This window comes from Hippopotamus amphibius, chromosome 9, assembly GCF_030028045.1.
Source record: "Hippopotamus amphibius kiboko isolate mHipAmp2 chromosome 9, mHipAmp2.hap2, whole genome shotgun sequence".
In the NCBI taxonomy this organism is placed as follows: domain Eukaryota; kingdom Metazoa; phylum Chordata; class Mammalia; order Artiodactyla; family Hippopotamidae; genus Hippopotamus; species Hippopotamus amphibius.
Window position 1 is genome coordinate 38864670 of NC_080194.1, and position 13443 is coordinate 38878112.

General features: G+C 40.9%; 2 pseudogenes; both read right to left on the bottom strand.

The window, feature by feature from the left end:
* Positions 1-3834: 3834 nt before the first annotated feature.
* LOC130829272 (PWWP domain-containing protein 2A-like) lies at positions 3835-6813 on the bottom strand (annotated as a pseudogene).
* A 3919-nt stretch (positions 6814-10732) lies between these two features.
* Positions 10733-12908, bottom strand: LOC130860806 (zeta-crystallin-like; annotated as a pseudogene).
* Positions 12909-13443: the final 535 nt, after the last annotated feature.

Genomic DNA, 13443 nt, shown 5'->3' on the forward strand with positions numbered 1-13443 from the left:
ATGAAATAGCTGTCAGTCTTGAGAAAAAAGTCTCAAAATATTGGGCAAGATCATTCAACTAATTATCATTGAAGAAGTGTCATATGCTAGCAACTGGACTAATACCCATACACAGAAAGATGAGTCTAAACAGAGGGTTTAAACCACTATTAACTTGATATTCACCTGGAAAGTAAGAGTAAATTAAAATTCAGCCATACATATATATATATATAAAATTTGATATATGTATGTATATCAAAAATTATCGGCACTCTGGATGTAGAATTTATTTTAATTAACTTTTAGAAAAGACAAATATATCATCTTTTGACATAACCTCCTTGATTTTCAATACACTTTGTCCATCTGTCAACAAGCTTTCATATCCCTCAACAAAAAATGTTTTAGGCTGAGCTGTGAGCCATGAATTCACCTCTGTCCTCACATCTTCATGTGAATGGGCGTCCAGCTCCTTCTTGATGGCTAACACTTGTGCGACCTTCCGTAAACTTCTCTCTCCATTCATACACACTTCTTCATGACCATACACTTTCTCCATACTGCACACAAAGTCTTCGATAAATAATGGCACCAGGTACACCCTAAGACCACAAAAAACAAATCACTGCACACCGTGCTTCTTTCGAGTAAATCACAAGTGGGGCATCCATTTTTGCTTGCACTGCAGTTACAAATGAACTGATGTAACAGGTTCACACCTGCACAGCAGTGACTGCGGAGACAGTAGCCTAGAAGGGAAAGCGCTTATAAAATAGTGTGGCCAAGAGACATTTTCATATAACTGGAGCATGGATAATTTTTGACTCACTCTCCTGTGTGTGTGTGTACATGCACACACATACATATATACATATATACATACATAAAAGAGCAGATTTGGAAAACATTACTAGAGAGATGTAGATGTTTAGAAATCAAATAATGGGAGCAAATAAGGGTTATTCGAGAATTCCAACTTGAAAATACCAATGTTGTAGTGCAAGGTAAAGAAGATAAAGGGAACATGGAAGGAGAAAGGAAAAAATGTATAGGTGGAGGAAATGTCCTCTTCCTGGAAGGCATATCATCTTGTATGAGTTTTAAAATGCCAGTGTGACTGGTGATCAGAAAACTGCTAGGACTTTGATATCAAAAGAGGCTGCAGTAATATTAAATATGACTCTTTCTAAATTATGTAGCATTAAAAATTCTTTTCCAAGAGCAAGGAAAAGCTATCAATGTTTTCCTGTCAGAGAAGAGTAGGGGCAAAACTAACTGTGCACTTGGGCTGTGAGATGTTGGATGGAACCAGTGTGGAATTGGGAGGATCGGGTAGGATGCATGCACAGCTGCTCAGGAGAGAGAGGATGACAGCTTGAGGGACAGTGTGATGAACGAAATGCAGGGCAGCAGATGAGAGTGAGAGATAAGAGGAGCTGAGAGGACAGGACTGGGAATTAGATTAGATATGTAGGCACCGTAGGGCCAACATCAGGCCTGGACTCTTTCTTCCTATAAAGATAATATTGGCTTACTCTTCTCCTAAGTTTGTTGTTGTTGTTGTTGTTGTTTGTTTTTTGATGTGTGTGTGCATTTTGTTTTTCTGGGAAACCTACTGGGTTACAACAAAGTGGAAAGTCAGCAGCCTTTAAGGCCACATTGTTGATAGTAAAACTAGCCTGATGAATAAAGTGCATTTGGGTAGGAACAATTTATATAGACCTTAAATGCCAATTGGTAAGCACAGACCTTATTCTTCACAGGGGGATCATGACTCTTATGACCAGATGTGTCTCTTTTAGGCCACGGAAGCTGGTCCTCATGGTCTTTTACCAGGTAATCAGCACTTTGCAGCACTAGGCTTATCTAAGTGCTGTGGTGATTTCACACACATCCATGCAGTCTGGCTCCTTACAAAGCTGAGATGATGGGGATAACGTACCTCCTATAAGGACCATCTCTGAGAGCTCACCTGAGGTAGCCATGCCCAATGGCATGTCTCTGGCCCTGTAATCCCCAGCTAAGCTAAGTGAATCTGCAGTTTATGTCTTATGAGGTTGGGCGGGAATGGCGATCCAGATTGGAAACCACTGCTGGTGGTCAGGTAGAGGGGGGATCACTGAGTGGTAGCACAGTGATGGTCATTTTTCAACCTGGACACAATATGGTAGGATGTCTGATGTGATGATGAGAGGTAAAACATCATAACTATAGGGCTCGTGTTAATGGTAGAAAGTTTTAATGAGAGATATATAAGTTGGTCATATTGGAATGGTGGATATGATGCTCAGATACATAGAAAGGAGATACTCAGGAAGAACGTTTTATAATGAAGTTGTCTGTGTATAAAGCTGGCATGCAAGGATTTGACTCATCTGTGAGGCAGGAACTAAAGTCATATAGGCATAGTTGCTGAGCCATATGAACACCTTCAGTTTCCTGGGGATGAATGAACTAAAATAAACTCATGATGTTTTTCAAGTGTAATAATAATGATCTAACTCTTGTGGAAACGGCATTCTGAGAACTGGCATTTTTCCTTAATCTTTGTCATCACATAATGCAATCACTGAGGAGCCCTCCTCGTACAACCTGCACCGAAAGGTGGTAAGTGTTTTGAAGGCAGGAAGGGAACTTTTCTATGCTGTTCTTTATTGTCTCAGTTCTACTGCAAATTGTATAAAGTGAGTGAAATTTAAATAGAAAGACATGCAGTTATGTGGCTATAGACATACTTTTAATTGTCCTGAACATACTGATGGTGATCATGGTTCTGTTCTATTGTTGTTGTTGCAGTAACATAATTGCTGTGGTGCATAATGACATTCCAGTATTATTAACATTTACAGTAACTTTTTTTTTGTTTGGATTTAGTCGATTTTATTTACAGCTTGTTTTCTTTACATTTTAGAGCATTACACAATTACATTTTCTCATTTTCTGACCTGCAAACAGATACCTTAAACGGAAATATTTTTTAAAAATGATCAAACTAGGTATATCCAAAATGCAACAATTACATGTATGACAATTAATTCACAAAGTGTAATTTACCAGGATGTATCCTAAGAATTTAGGAACAGCTAGTCAGTCAGGAGAAATCTGACCAAATTTAGCAATCAACTATTTACATATCCAAAGACAAACCTATTTAAACTCCCAAAACAGAAGTTTGAAAGTTCTTGTTAAGTCCCCATTGGACAAGAGAGAGTGAGATGATTCAGACAGTCTTAATGCCAAATACTGGGCTTTCTCCAGTCCCCAGCAACTCAACAGCAAGCATCTCAGTTTGTCAAACATCTAAGTATCAAACTCCCATGCCATTATGCACATAGAAAGGCTAAGTGTCCATTAATTAAAAAACAAGTAGTCATTAAATATCCTCGCTGTTCCCCCCCAGCTCACCAGCCCTTACTATAATCCCAGATACGCAACCTGCGTCACATAGCGACAGGCTATGTTTTCTATATATATGTATCTATGTATACACACACATATATATTTACATGTGTGTATATACATATACACACACAATACTAGGTACAAATGGCAATTAACAGTTCCTGCAAAAATTCACTTTCAGTTGAGGCTATGGCTCCTATGCCTTGGGATGGTTTTAGACTTCAAAACTGAAAAATACTGCTAAAATGTCACTTCCTTAAAACAAAATTTGATTGCTTGTTCAGTTTAAGCTTCTCAATCTACAAATGGCTACAAGGTTAAGTATAAAAAAGCAGCCAACTGAGTGAAATTTCTCTCTCCAATTTGGCCAAGCTATCACGTAGAAGTTACCCCTAACTAGATTATAAAATCTTTGGTGCCTTCCAAAGGTTCTTGCCTTCCTGTCCATGTTCAGGTCTCAAACTGTGTCAACAGAGCCCGCACTTCAGGGGTCAGCTGCTTGGCAGCCTTAGCTGCCTCTGCGACAGCCTTGGGATTTAGGCCTTCTCTTCTTATTAAAGTGTGACTGGACGTTTTCTAAAAAGGCGGAGAGTTGCAAAAGAGCCCGGAAAGGGGTTGTTAGAGACCCAAACCATGAAATACAGGCCTCCTATCGGACTGAAAGGCCGTTATCTTTCTGGCTCACAGTTATAGTAAGAATACGGGCTGGCCACCAGGGGAAGCCATATATCTTGGCCCAAACAATGTCTCCTACACATATGGTCCTGCTATCTGGTGTGACGCACTGAGAGACGTTTTTGGAAAAGACTTTCATTTTCAAGGAATTACTGAGCTTCTTCTCTTCCTTTGAAGAGGAGGAAGTGAAGGAGGTAGAAGGTGTATGCATACAGCCTGGAGGAAAATCAAAGCTTTCAGAAGAAATACACTGAGAGTTGGAGGATTTTGAATTGTCTGTGCTATCAATGCTACACACTGAAGCACTGGAAGAGTCAGATTTCTTTTGATTTAGGGTCATGTAAACAGAGATATTGCTTTTGCTGCCCTTTTTGCCCAGTGTCTGTGGTTCATCCTGCTCACCAGGCACAAGCACTTCAATTGTGTCCTGAACCTCACTGCTGGCCTCTTCAGGGCCTTTGGAAGGATTCTGATTTTCTGAAGGGGCCTCACCTGCTGAGCAGGTAGAGGTGCAGCGGGACTGGGGCTTGGGTGCCAAATTGCCACTATGAATTTTCTCCAGTCCTGTCTTCAGAGAATAGTCATTTTCTTCATTCCTGTACCTCTGTGGTTTTAAATGAAACGGGTGGAAGGGAATCTGGATTCTGATATCGACGTGTGAAATGGACTTTTGAGTGTGCATTTTTGGACATAGAGGTTTCATTCTGCTTCTTCTGTGCCTTTTCTTTGGCAATTTGCAGCACTTCCCGAGCTTTTGCATGATCCATGTTCTTATTCTGGAGCACTTAACTGAGCTTTTGATGTATTTGCCTGAGCGGAAACTCTGACTACTCTCTCTCTGCTGTGAGCAATGTTTGAAACCTTAACCACAGCATTTCTTTTCTGCCTTTCATTTTGGTTTTTCCCTTCCACCTTATGGTCAGCTTTTTATTCACAATAGTTACACTTTCATTTCTCTGTTTTTTATCTTCATATTTAGAAGAGTCACTTGCACTACTACCTTTTCTAATTCCTTTTTTTTCAGCAACAACACTGTTTTTACATTTGTCACACAAGACTTGCCTGGGTCGTCGTTTAATAGCATTCATTATTGAAGTAGGTTCTTCCCTGCACATTTTTCGTTTGGGTCGTTTAATTTTCCGAGGAGGTGGCTGAGGTATTGATTGGTTATATGTGTCCCTGATAAACAAAGGGGGAGGATAAGGTGCTCCTTCGTGGAAGAGAGGTGGTGGTTTGGAAGTCCACAGGCTTTTGGCCAAGCTCACCTCGGGAGTCGGGACAGGAGAAGGGTCATGGGGAACAGCACCATACACTTCACGCTTGACTTCCGTCCCTTCTTGGAATGTATTATTTTGGAGCTGCATGGCTTCAGGTTTATCCTTATATTCCCTTTTGGGAAATACTGTCACATGGATCCCATGGGGCCCAAACTATATGTTAGTCTTTAAATTCTTTTCCAATTCAATCATCCAGCACTTAGTGCTAATCTTGTGCTCAACGAGGTTCAAATCTGACATGTTGTGATACCTCCCACGATGAAGTGGACTCCACTGTTGCCAGGGCCAGGCCAACCAAGGCAAAACATTTAAGACCACTACTCACTGCTTCACCAGAATGGCTGTATATTTTCCCCACCAAAGCAGGGCTTTCGCACCTTACATTTCATGATCTCTTTTTGCTCCTTCCCTTTGCAGATTTGAAATCCAGATTCTCACACAATTACTGGCCTTCTCTTCTGTTTGATTCAACAGCATACACACTACTGAGCATACACATTCTCTCTCTTGCTATTACATACATCAGTAGAAAGCACACTGGTCTTACTCTGCTTTCCAACTACAAAAACAAAAGTGCAAAAGTCCTAACCCAAAATTCTTTAAAAAGAAAAGAAACTAATAAAAATTTTTTTTGCGATTTAACAATATTCAAGGTAACTGTAAAGGCTCCCATCTTTTCCCATACTACAATTATGTATTTTAAATGGCTTTCTTCCCCAATTGAGAAAAGATTCTTGTGTCTTGACGGAAGGGCAAGCAATTACAATTAATACGTACTAAAATTAGCTGTTTCTAAATGGCTGAGATACCATCAGAGTGTGTGCTGTTTCAAGAAACAGAATGCAGAGCCCTGAATGGGAATCTCTGCATCTCACATCTTTTGGACCGATCCATGAGGACCCCGGAGAAAAGCTTCTCCCCGAGGCACAACAACACGACGAGCGCGTCCTCAAGGATGTGGTCCAGCGTGACCCGCACCTCCGAGCCTGGGATCAGCTGCGACACCTCGGAATCCCCGCCCGCCCGCCGGCGGCACGAGCGCCGGGGCTGCGGGCTGGGGCATCGGCAGTGCCTCACGCTCCTCGGGAGCCGGGGGCTCCTCGGGCGGCGATGCAGGGGAAGGCGGAAGGCCGGGCCGTTCCGGAGGCGCGGCTGCCGCCGGCTTCACCACCCGGGCGGGCAGCCTCTCCCCAGGATCCAGCTCCGGCCCCGCCGCCTCCGGGCTGCGGGCGAGCTCTCCCGGAAGCGGCGGCATCGGGGGTGGCGACCCGTAGGCCCGAGGAGAGGAGTGCCGCCCGTCCGCCCCGCTGTCCGACACAGAGGCCTGCGTGGCGGTGGCCTGGAGGGGGTCAGTGCCGGCTTCGCTGCCGCGGATGCACCCCATCTCCACCATGTCCTCTCCGGCGCGCCCCTCCCAGGGGGACGCTGCAGTCGCTGCCGCCTTTGCAGGCTCGGCCGCCATTTTCTTCCTGGCTTCTCCCTCCGCGAACTCGGGGTGCGGGGGCCGCGGCAGCGCTGCTTGGTTCCCTAAGCCTACATGAACTTCTTTAAAGAAAATGTAACCAACCAATTTTCATATCTCCCTTGCTGTGTTCCAGAGGTTTACTCATATACTTAATTCTGCTGTTTATCTACAGCATTAGACTCTAACTGCTACTTCCTGTATCTTAGGTGTTTTTCAGACCACAATTAAAAGTCACAGACCCAAGTGAGAAATCTTCCATTAGATTCCTCTCCAACAAGAGATGTAGGGATTAGAAGGAAACACAGCTCGAAGGAGGCTTTATTATTCCCTAGTTCTTTGAAACATAAGACGCTGGAACATGAACCATAGCAATATGTTTGGTTCTGGACATAGATTTTGGATGGTGGGGAAAGAAGCTTGGATCACTTAAGTTTCCTATTCTTCCACATTTTCTATACCATAACAAGCTCTGATTTCCTCACTGGTTTCTTCTCACCATAAATCTAAGGTGTCAGGGGAGACTCCCAGGACATCTGTTCCACTCACCCCCACCTTTTCCCAACCTCTTGAGGCTCTCATTTCTTGCTATTTTTGGAGGAATCCTTAGAGGCAGGCAGGACACTGAGGCTTATAATGCGGGAAGCAACGTTTATTGTACCGGTACAGGCCCAGTGGATTCGCATCCAAAGACTGAGCCCTGAACCAAAGGAGAGCTTCTCCCTTTATAGACCAGTTCCTGCTTTTGGGAGCCTATAGCTATGTTCATCTTTGCAGAAGCAATGTGCAGAAGCCAGAGTGCATTCGTTAGTTTTTGCTTATCTCGTTGTCCCAGATGTTTGTGGAAGAGGCCACAAGGTATTTATTCCCTGGGGCTTGCATTTTCCTACGTTTGCCTTGTCCTTCCCTGTTTTTGTTATTGACCTGCCTAACTATATTTTCCAGGTGAACTTTTGATTATATCATCAGACAACCTCAGAAACATGAGGTACTCTATGTAGCCACCATTTTCAAATTATAGGTTGATCCAAGATTTACAGTCCAAAGCTGCTATACGTATATCATCCTCCCCAGAAATACATCATGTAAACAGTGGTTTGAGTTCTTGGGGGCTAAAAAGAAGGGAAGCTGATAAAGAGTCAGCCTTTATATCCTCTACCAGCAAACAGATCTCTTTCTTCACATTCCAGAAGCATATGCACCTCATACAGGCATCACACACACAGACTCTTCTGGAAGGAACCCTGTAGTACTTTGGGGCCCAGGAAGAAGGCTCAGGTCAGACATTCAAAGGGAAAAAAAAAGAGTAAAAGGATGTATATGGAATTTATGGGAGGCAGAAGAGCGGAGGAAGTATTGGAAAGAAGAGAGGTGTTTGCACAAGGGAACTTATCCCCTTTGATCCTCACAACTGATTACCCTACCCTGCTCCCATGGAGGCCAAATAAACACACTCACACACACTGAGCCCTTCTGTCCCCTCGAAAAGTCAACAAGATTTATAAATCAAAAGTAGACTATACCAGAAGGCATGTCTGCATAGCTCTGCATTAACCACCATACTCCAAGTCACCCCCTTCTCCTTTCTGAATTGTGAGAATGAAAAATAAGACAACCACTTTGAAAAAAATCTGGCTGTTTATGACATAAAATATAAATATATTGACCCTAAAAACCAATCAGCTTATACTATTTACTCAAGAGGTATATTTGTTCATAATTCTAGGGGACTGGACATAGGGATCCCATCAAGCCCTGCATGAACAACCACTGCCAGAGACAATTCCCCTCCCTTCTCACCATGGTAGGAGAGCAGCCTCTTCCTCATTCCCAGGATGGCCATGGTCTCATCCCACTGGAAAGAGGGAGGCGAACCAGGAGAAATAAAAGGTTGGCTTTCAACATTGTTGAGAAATCCCACAAAATACTCCTGACTCTTCCTGTATTGCCATGAATAATAATATTTTGAAATTGGACAGAGGAAAGAATTTTTAATGAAACATAAATACTGTAAAATAGGAAAGGATATTAAATGACTTTCAATTAGTATATTCAGTTAAAGAGGCTATTATGATTATAAAATAAGTCATGGCAGCTATGAAGATAAGAAAAGATCTTTCACAATGATGATATATCTATTTTACAATAAGCTAAAATATTTTTTATTGAAGTATGATTGATTTGCAATATAATATTAGTTCCAGGTATAAAACATAGTGATTCAATAGTTTTATAATTATACTCCATTTAAAGTTATTATGAAACAATGCCTATATTTGCCTATGCTATACAATACATCCCTGTAACTTATTTATTTGACACATAGTAATTTGTGCCTCAATCCCATACACCTATCTTGTCTCTGCCCTCTTCCTTCTCCCCATTTGTATCCACTACTTTCTTCTCTATATCCATGAATCTGTTTGTTTTTAATAAATTTATTTATTTATTTATTTATTTATTTATTTATTTATTTACTGCATTGGGTCTTCGTTGCTGCACACGGGCTTTCTCTAGTTTCAGAAAGTGGGGGCTACTCTTCATTGTGGTGCACAGACTCCTCATTTTGGTGGCTTCTCTTGCTGTGGAGCATGAGCTCTAGGTACATGGGCTTCCGTAGTTGCATCACACAGGCTCGATAGTTGTGGCTCAATAGTTGTAGCACATGGGCTTAGTTGCTCTGAGGCATGTGGGAAGTTCCTGGAGCAGGGTTGAACCTGTGTCCCCTACACTGGCAGGCAGATTCTTAACAACTGCACCACCTAGGAAGTCCCTGTTTCTGTTTTGTTGCATATCTTTGTTTTATTTTTTAGATTCCACATATAAGTGGTAACATAGAGTATTTGTCTTTCCCTGTCTCATTTCACTTAGCATAATGCATTTTAGGTCCATACATGTTATTGCAAATGGCAGAATTTCATTCTTTTTTATGGCTAATATTCCATTGTGTGTACATACCATAACTTTTTTTTCTTAATGTGTAAATTCATTTATTAATTTAAATAAAAATATATGATCAACACCATACAAACACATAATTCTAAATATACTTTAAAGCTGAATCATCAATAAATATCCATTTGGAAACTATACACCTAGAACCATATTATACCAAAAATAAGGCTGCTGTCCTCACAGAATATAAGGATCATTGGTAATCAATCATTAACCTAGTGAATGTCATAATATATTGGGGAATATTGGAAAACTAACAAATTTCTCTGGACATCACTTATGTTGTCCTTCTGACAGACTTGTAGATCTAGATGAGATTAGTTTGGAAAAGAAGGCTCAATTAGTCCAGAAAAATCTTCAAAATCCAATATAGTTCTGGGCTAATCAGAGACTAAAGAAACTTTATAAGGTTCTTTTTTTTTTTTTTTTTTAAGATTTTTTGATGTGGACAATTTTTAAGGTCTTTATTGAATTTGTTACAACATTGATTCTGTTTTGTTTTGGATTTTTTGGCCCCGAGGTATGTGGGATCCTAGCTCCCTGACCAGGGAATGAACCTGCACCCCCTGCATTAGAAGACCAAGTCTCAACCACTGGACCACCAGGGAAGTCCCTATAAGGTTCTTATAACGAAGTAGGCTTGGGAATGAAGCAGTCTTATTCTGAATTAGTGTTTTAGTCAAAGGTATGGAATCAATGATCAAGTAACAGGGATATCTGTAATGTCCTCCAATGCCAAGTGACCACTAATATTCTATTTCCTACTATGACAATTCCTTGATGAGGGGCAGAAGGCATAAAGAATACTGCCAGCTGTAAAATAAATTGCACTCCAATGTCTATGATCACTAAAGATAAATCTTTTTTTTAAATATAAGAGACTCACTGAATTAAATGAATGCTAATTAAAGCAAATGTAGTGTACATAAAACCGAGGTAAGAAACCTCTAATTACGTAGGAAATCTATGGAAGGATTACTTAGTTTAAGAGAAGAATCATTTTTCCAGTAGCCCCACTGCTATGAATGATATCTTCATGAGCCTGGGCCACCTTCTCCAATGGATACTGAGGACCTATTACTGGTCTTAACCAACCAACTTCCATTCTGGCTTGAAAGGCTGCTGCAAACTGCTGAAATTCCTCCTTGGTAGATGAATAGAGAGCAACTCCTATTATGCTAGATTCCTTTGCCATGGTGTCCTGTGGGTTTATTTCAATAGGACCTCTGCTGCCAACAACAATTACTCGCCCTCCATGTGACAAGAGATTAAAATCTTTGCTAAGATTTACATTAGCTAACATTTCAATAATCACATCAACTCCTTTTTCACCAACAGATTTCTTAATTTTATCAATATAATTAGTTTTTTGTGATTAAACTTCATGGGCTCCATTTTGCAAAACAATCTTTTGTCCTTCCTCAGTACGAGCTGTGCCCAAAACCTTTAAGCCATGAGCCCTAGTAATTTGGCATGCTGCTATTCCAACTCCTCCACTAGCCCCATGAACCAGAACACTTTCTCCAGCTTTCACATGGGCACTGTGGAGCAGAGCTCGATAAGCGGTAAAATACGGGATCCCGATGGCAGCCCCTTGTTTAAAGTCCAGCTTTTCTGGCAGCGTATAAACAGTGTGACTGGTTGCCAGAGCATACTCTGCGTAGCCCCCAGAGATCGTGCTGGTAGTGAAAACTCTGTCACCCTTCTTGAAAGCAGATACACTCTCTCCAACAGCGTCTATTATCCCAGCCACATCTGAGCCAGGAGTATAGGGTAGAAGTGGTTTTCTACTGTGAGTACCAGAGCAAATATATGTGTCCACTGGGTTTATACCACATCCTTGGACTTTGATTAGAACCTGATGGTCTTTCAGAATTGGTACGGCAACATTTGACAGGAGTTTCAGCACTTCTGGTCCACCAAATTCAAAAACTCTAATAGCTCTCATCAACTTCTGTCCAGTTGCTATGGTGACCTAGATACCGGTTCTAGAGTAGGAAGTCAAGATCTGTGAGCACTTCCTCAGGTTCCACAGGAAAAGGGGCATACCATAACTTTTTTATCCATCCATATGTATGGACACTTAGGTTGCTCCCATATCCTGCCTATTGTCAGCAATGCTGCCATGGACAGCGGGGAGCATGTATCTTTTCAAATTAGTGTTTTTGTTTTCTTCAGGTATATCCTCAGGAGTGGAATTGCTAGATCATATGCAATTTGTACTTTTAGTTTTTTGAGGAACTGCCATACTGTTTCCATAGTGGCTGCATCAGTTTAAAATATCACCATCACTATACTAGGGTTCCCTTTTCTCCATATCCTCACTAATATTTGTTCTTTATGTCTTTTTGATGATAATTTTGACAGATGTGAGATGACAACTCATTGCAGGTTTGATTTGCATTTCTCTGATGATTAGCAATGTTGAGCATTTTTTTTTTCATGTGCCTTTTGGACATCTGTGTATATTTTGGAGAAAAAAATGTCTTTGCAGAGCTTCTGCCCATTTTTGAATTGAGTTCTTTATTTTTTTCATATTGAGTTGTATGAGCTGTTTATAAACTTTGGATATTAAAACCACTTATTGGTTGTATCATTTGCAAATATTTTCTCCCATTCAGTTGGTTTTCTTTTTGCTTTGTCGATGGTTTCCTTTGCTGTGCAAAAGCTTTTAAGTTTAATTTGTCCCATATGTTTATTTTTGCTTTTATTTCTTTTGTCTTAGGAGACAGATCCAAAATTATATTGCTATGATTTCTGTCAAAGAGGTTTCTACCTATGTTATCTTCTAGGAGTGTTATCATTTTAGGACTTAAACTTAGGTCTTTAATCTGTTTTGAGTTTATTTTTGTATATAATGTGAGGAAATGCTCAGTCCTCATTCTCTTGCATGTCGCTCTCCAGGTTTCCAGCACCAGTTACTGAGGAGGTTCCAGAACACCTTCTTCGGCCTTTTACTGAGAAGAGAATCTATAACTGGGAGCAATTTATAGATGTTATATTCTTTTCAGCAGAGGGCTTCATTTCTGGCTCCAGGAGGCTCTCTTAGAAAGTGGATCCCTCTCAGTGTGCACATCTTTTCTGTTATATATAAAAATTCAGGTCTTCATTTTCTTGTAACTAAGTACTTCATCCTGAAATGGAGGATTGGGCATTCCAGTAAATGAAAAGGCATCAATTTCCCTGGAGGGTCATTTCTCAATAATTCAAGAGTACAGATTTTTCCTAGTGAGTCAGAGCCTCAATCATTGTAGCAATGGGATGACAGGAAGGCAGAGGTCAAAGGGAAAATGTAGAAGATCAATTTTTTCAGTTTCCATGAATACGTGCTAAGATGTGAATATGCATATACACATACATGCAGAAGCTGGAAAAAAATCCTCCTTGGAAACCCTTGACTCTTCAAAGATCATCCAAAGAAAAGGAAGTTTGGAATTCCTGGGAACAAACAGGGATGAAAGCAGATACTACGTAACCAAACAATCTACTGTTTTTTTTAAAACTCTGACTCTGTTGGAGGAAGAGTTGGGAATAAAAATTCCAAAAGACATGGGGACCCCACCAAGCCCTGAATGAACATCCATTGCAGAAATAATTTTCCTCTTATCTTACTGAAGGAAGATAACAGACTTTTCATTCCAGAGAACTTTCACCTCATTGAAAGAGTAAGTCTGACCAGGGCTCACAAAT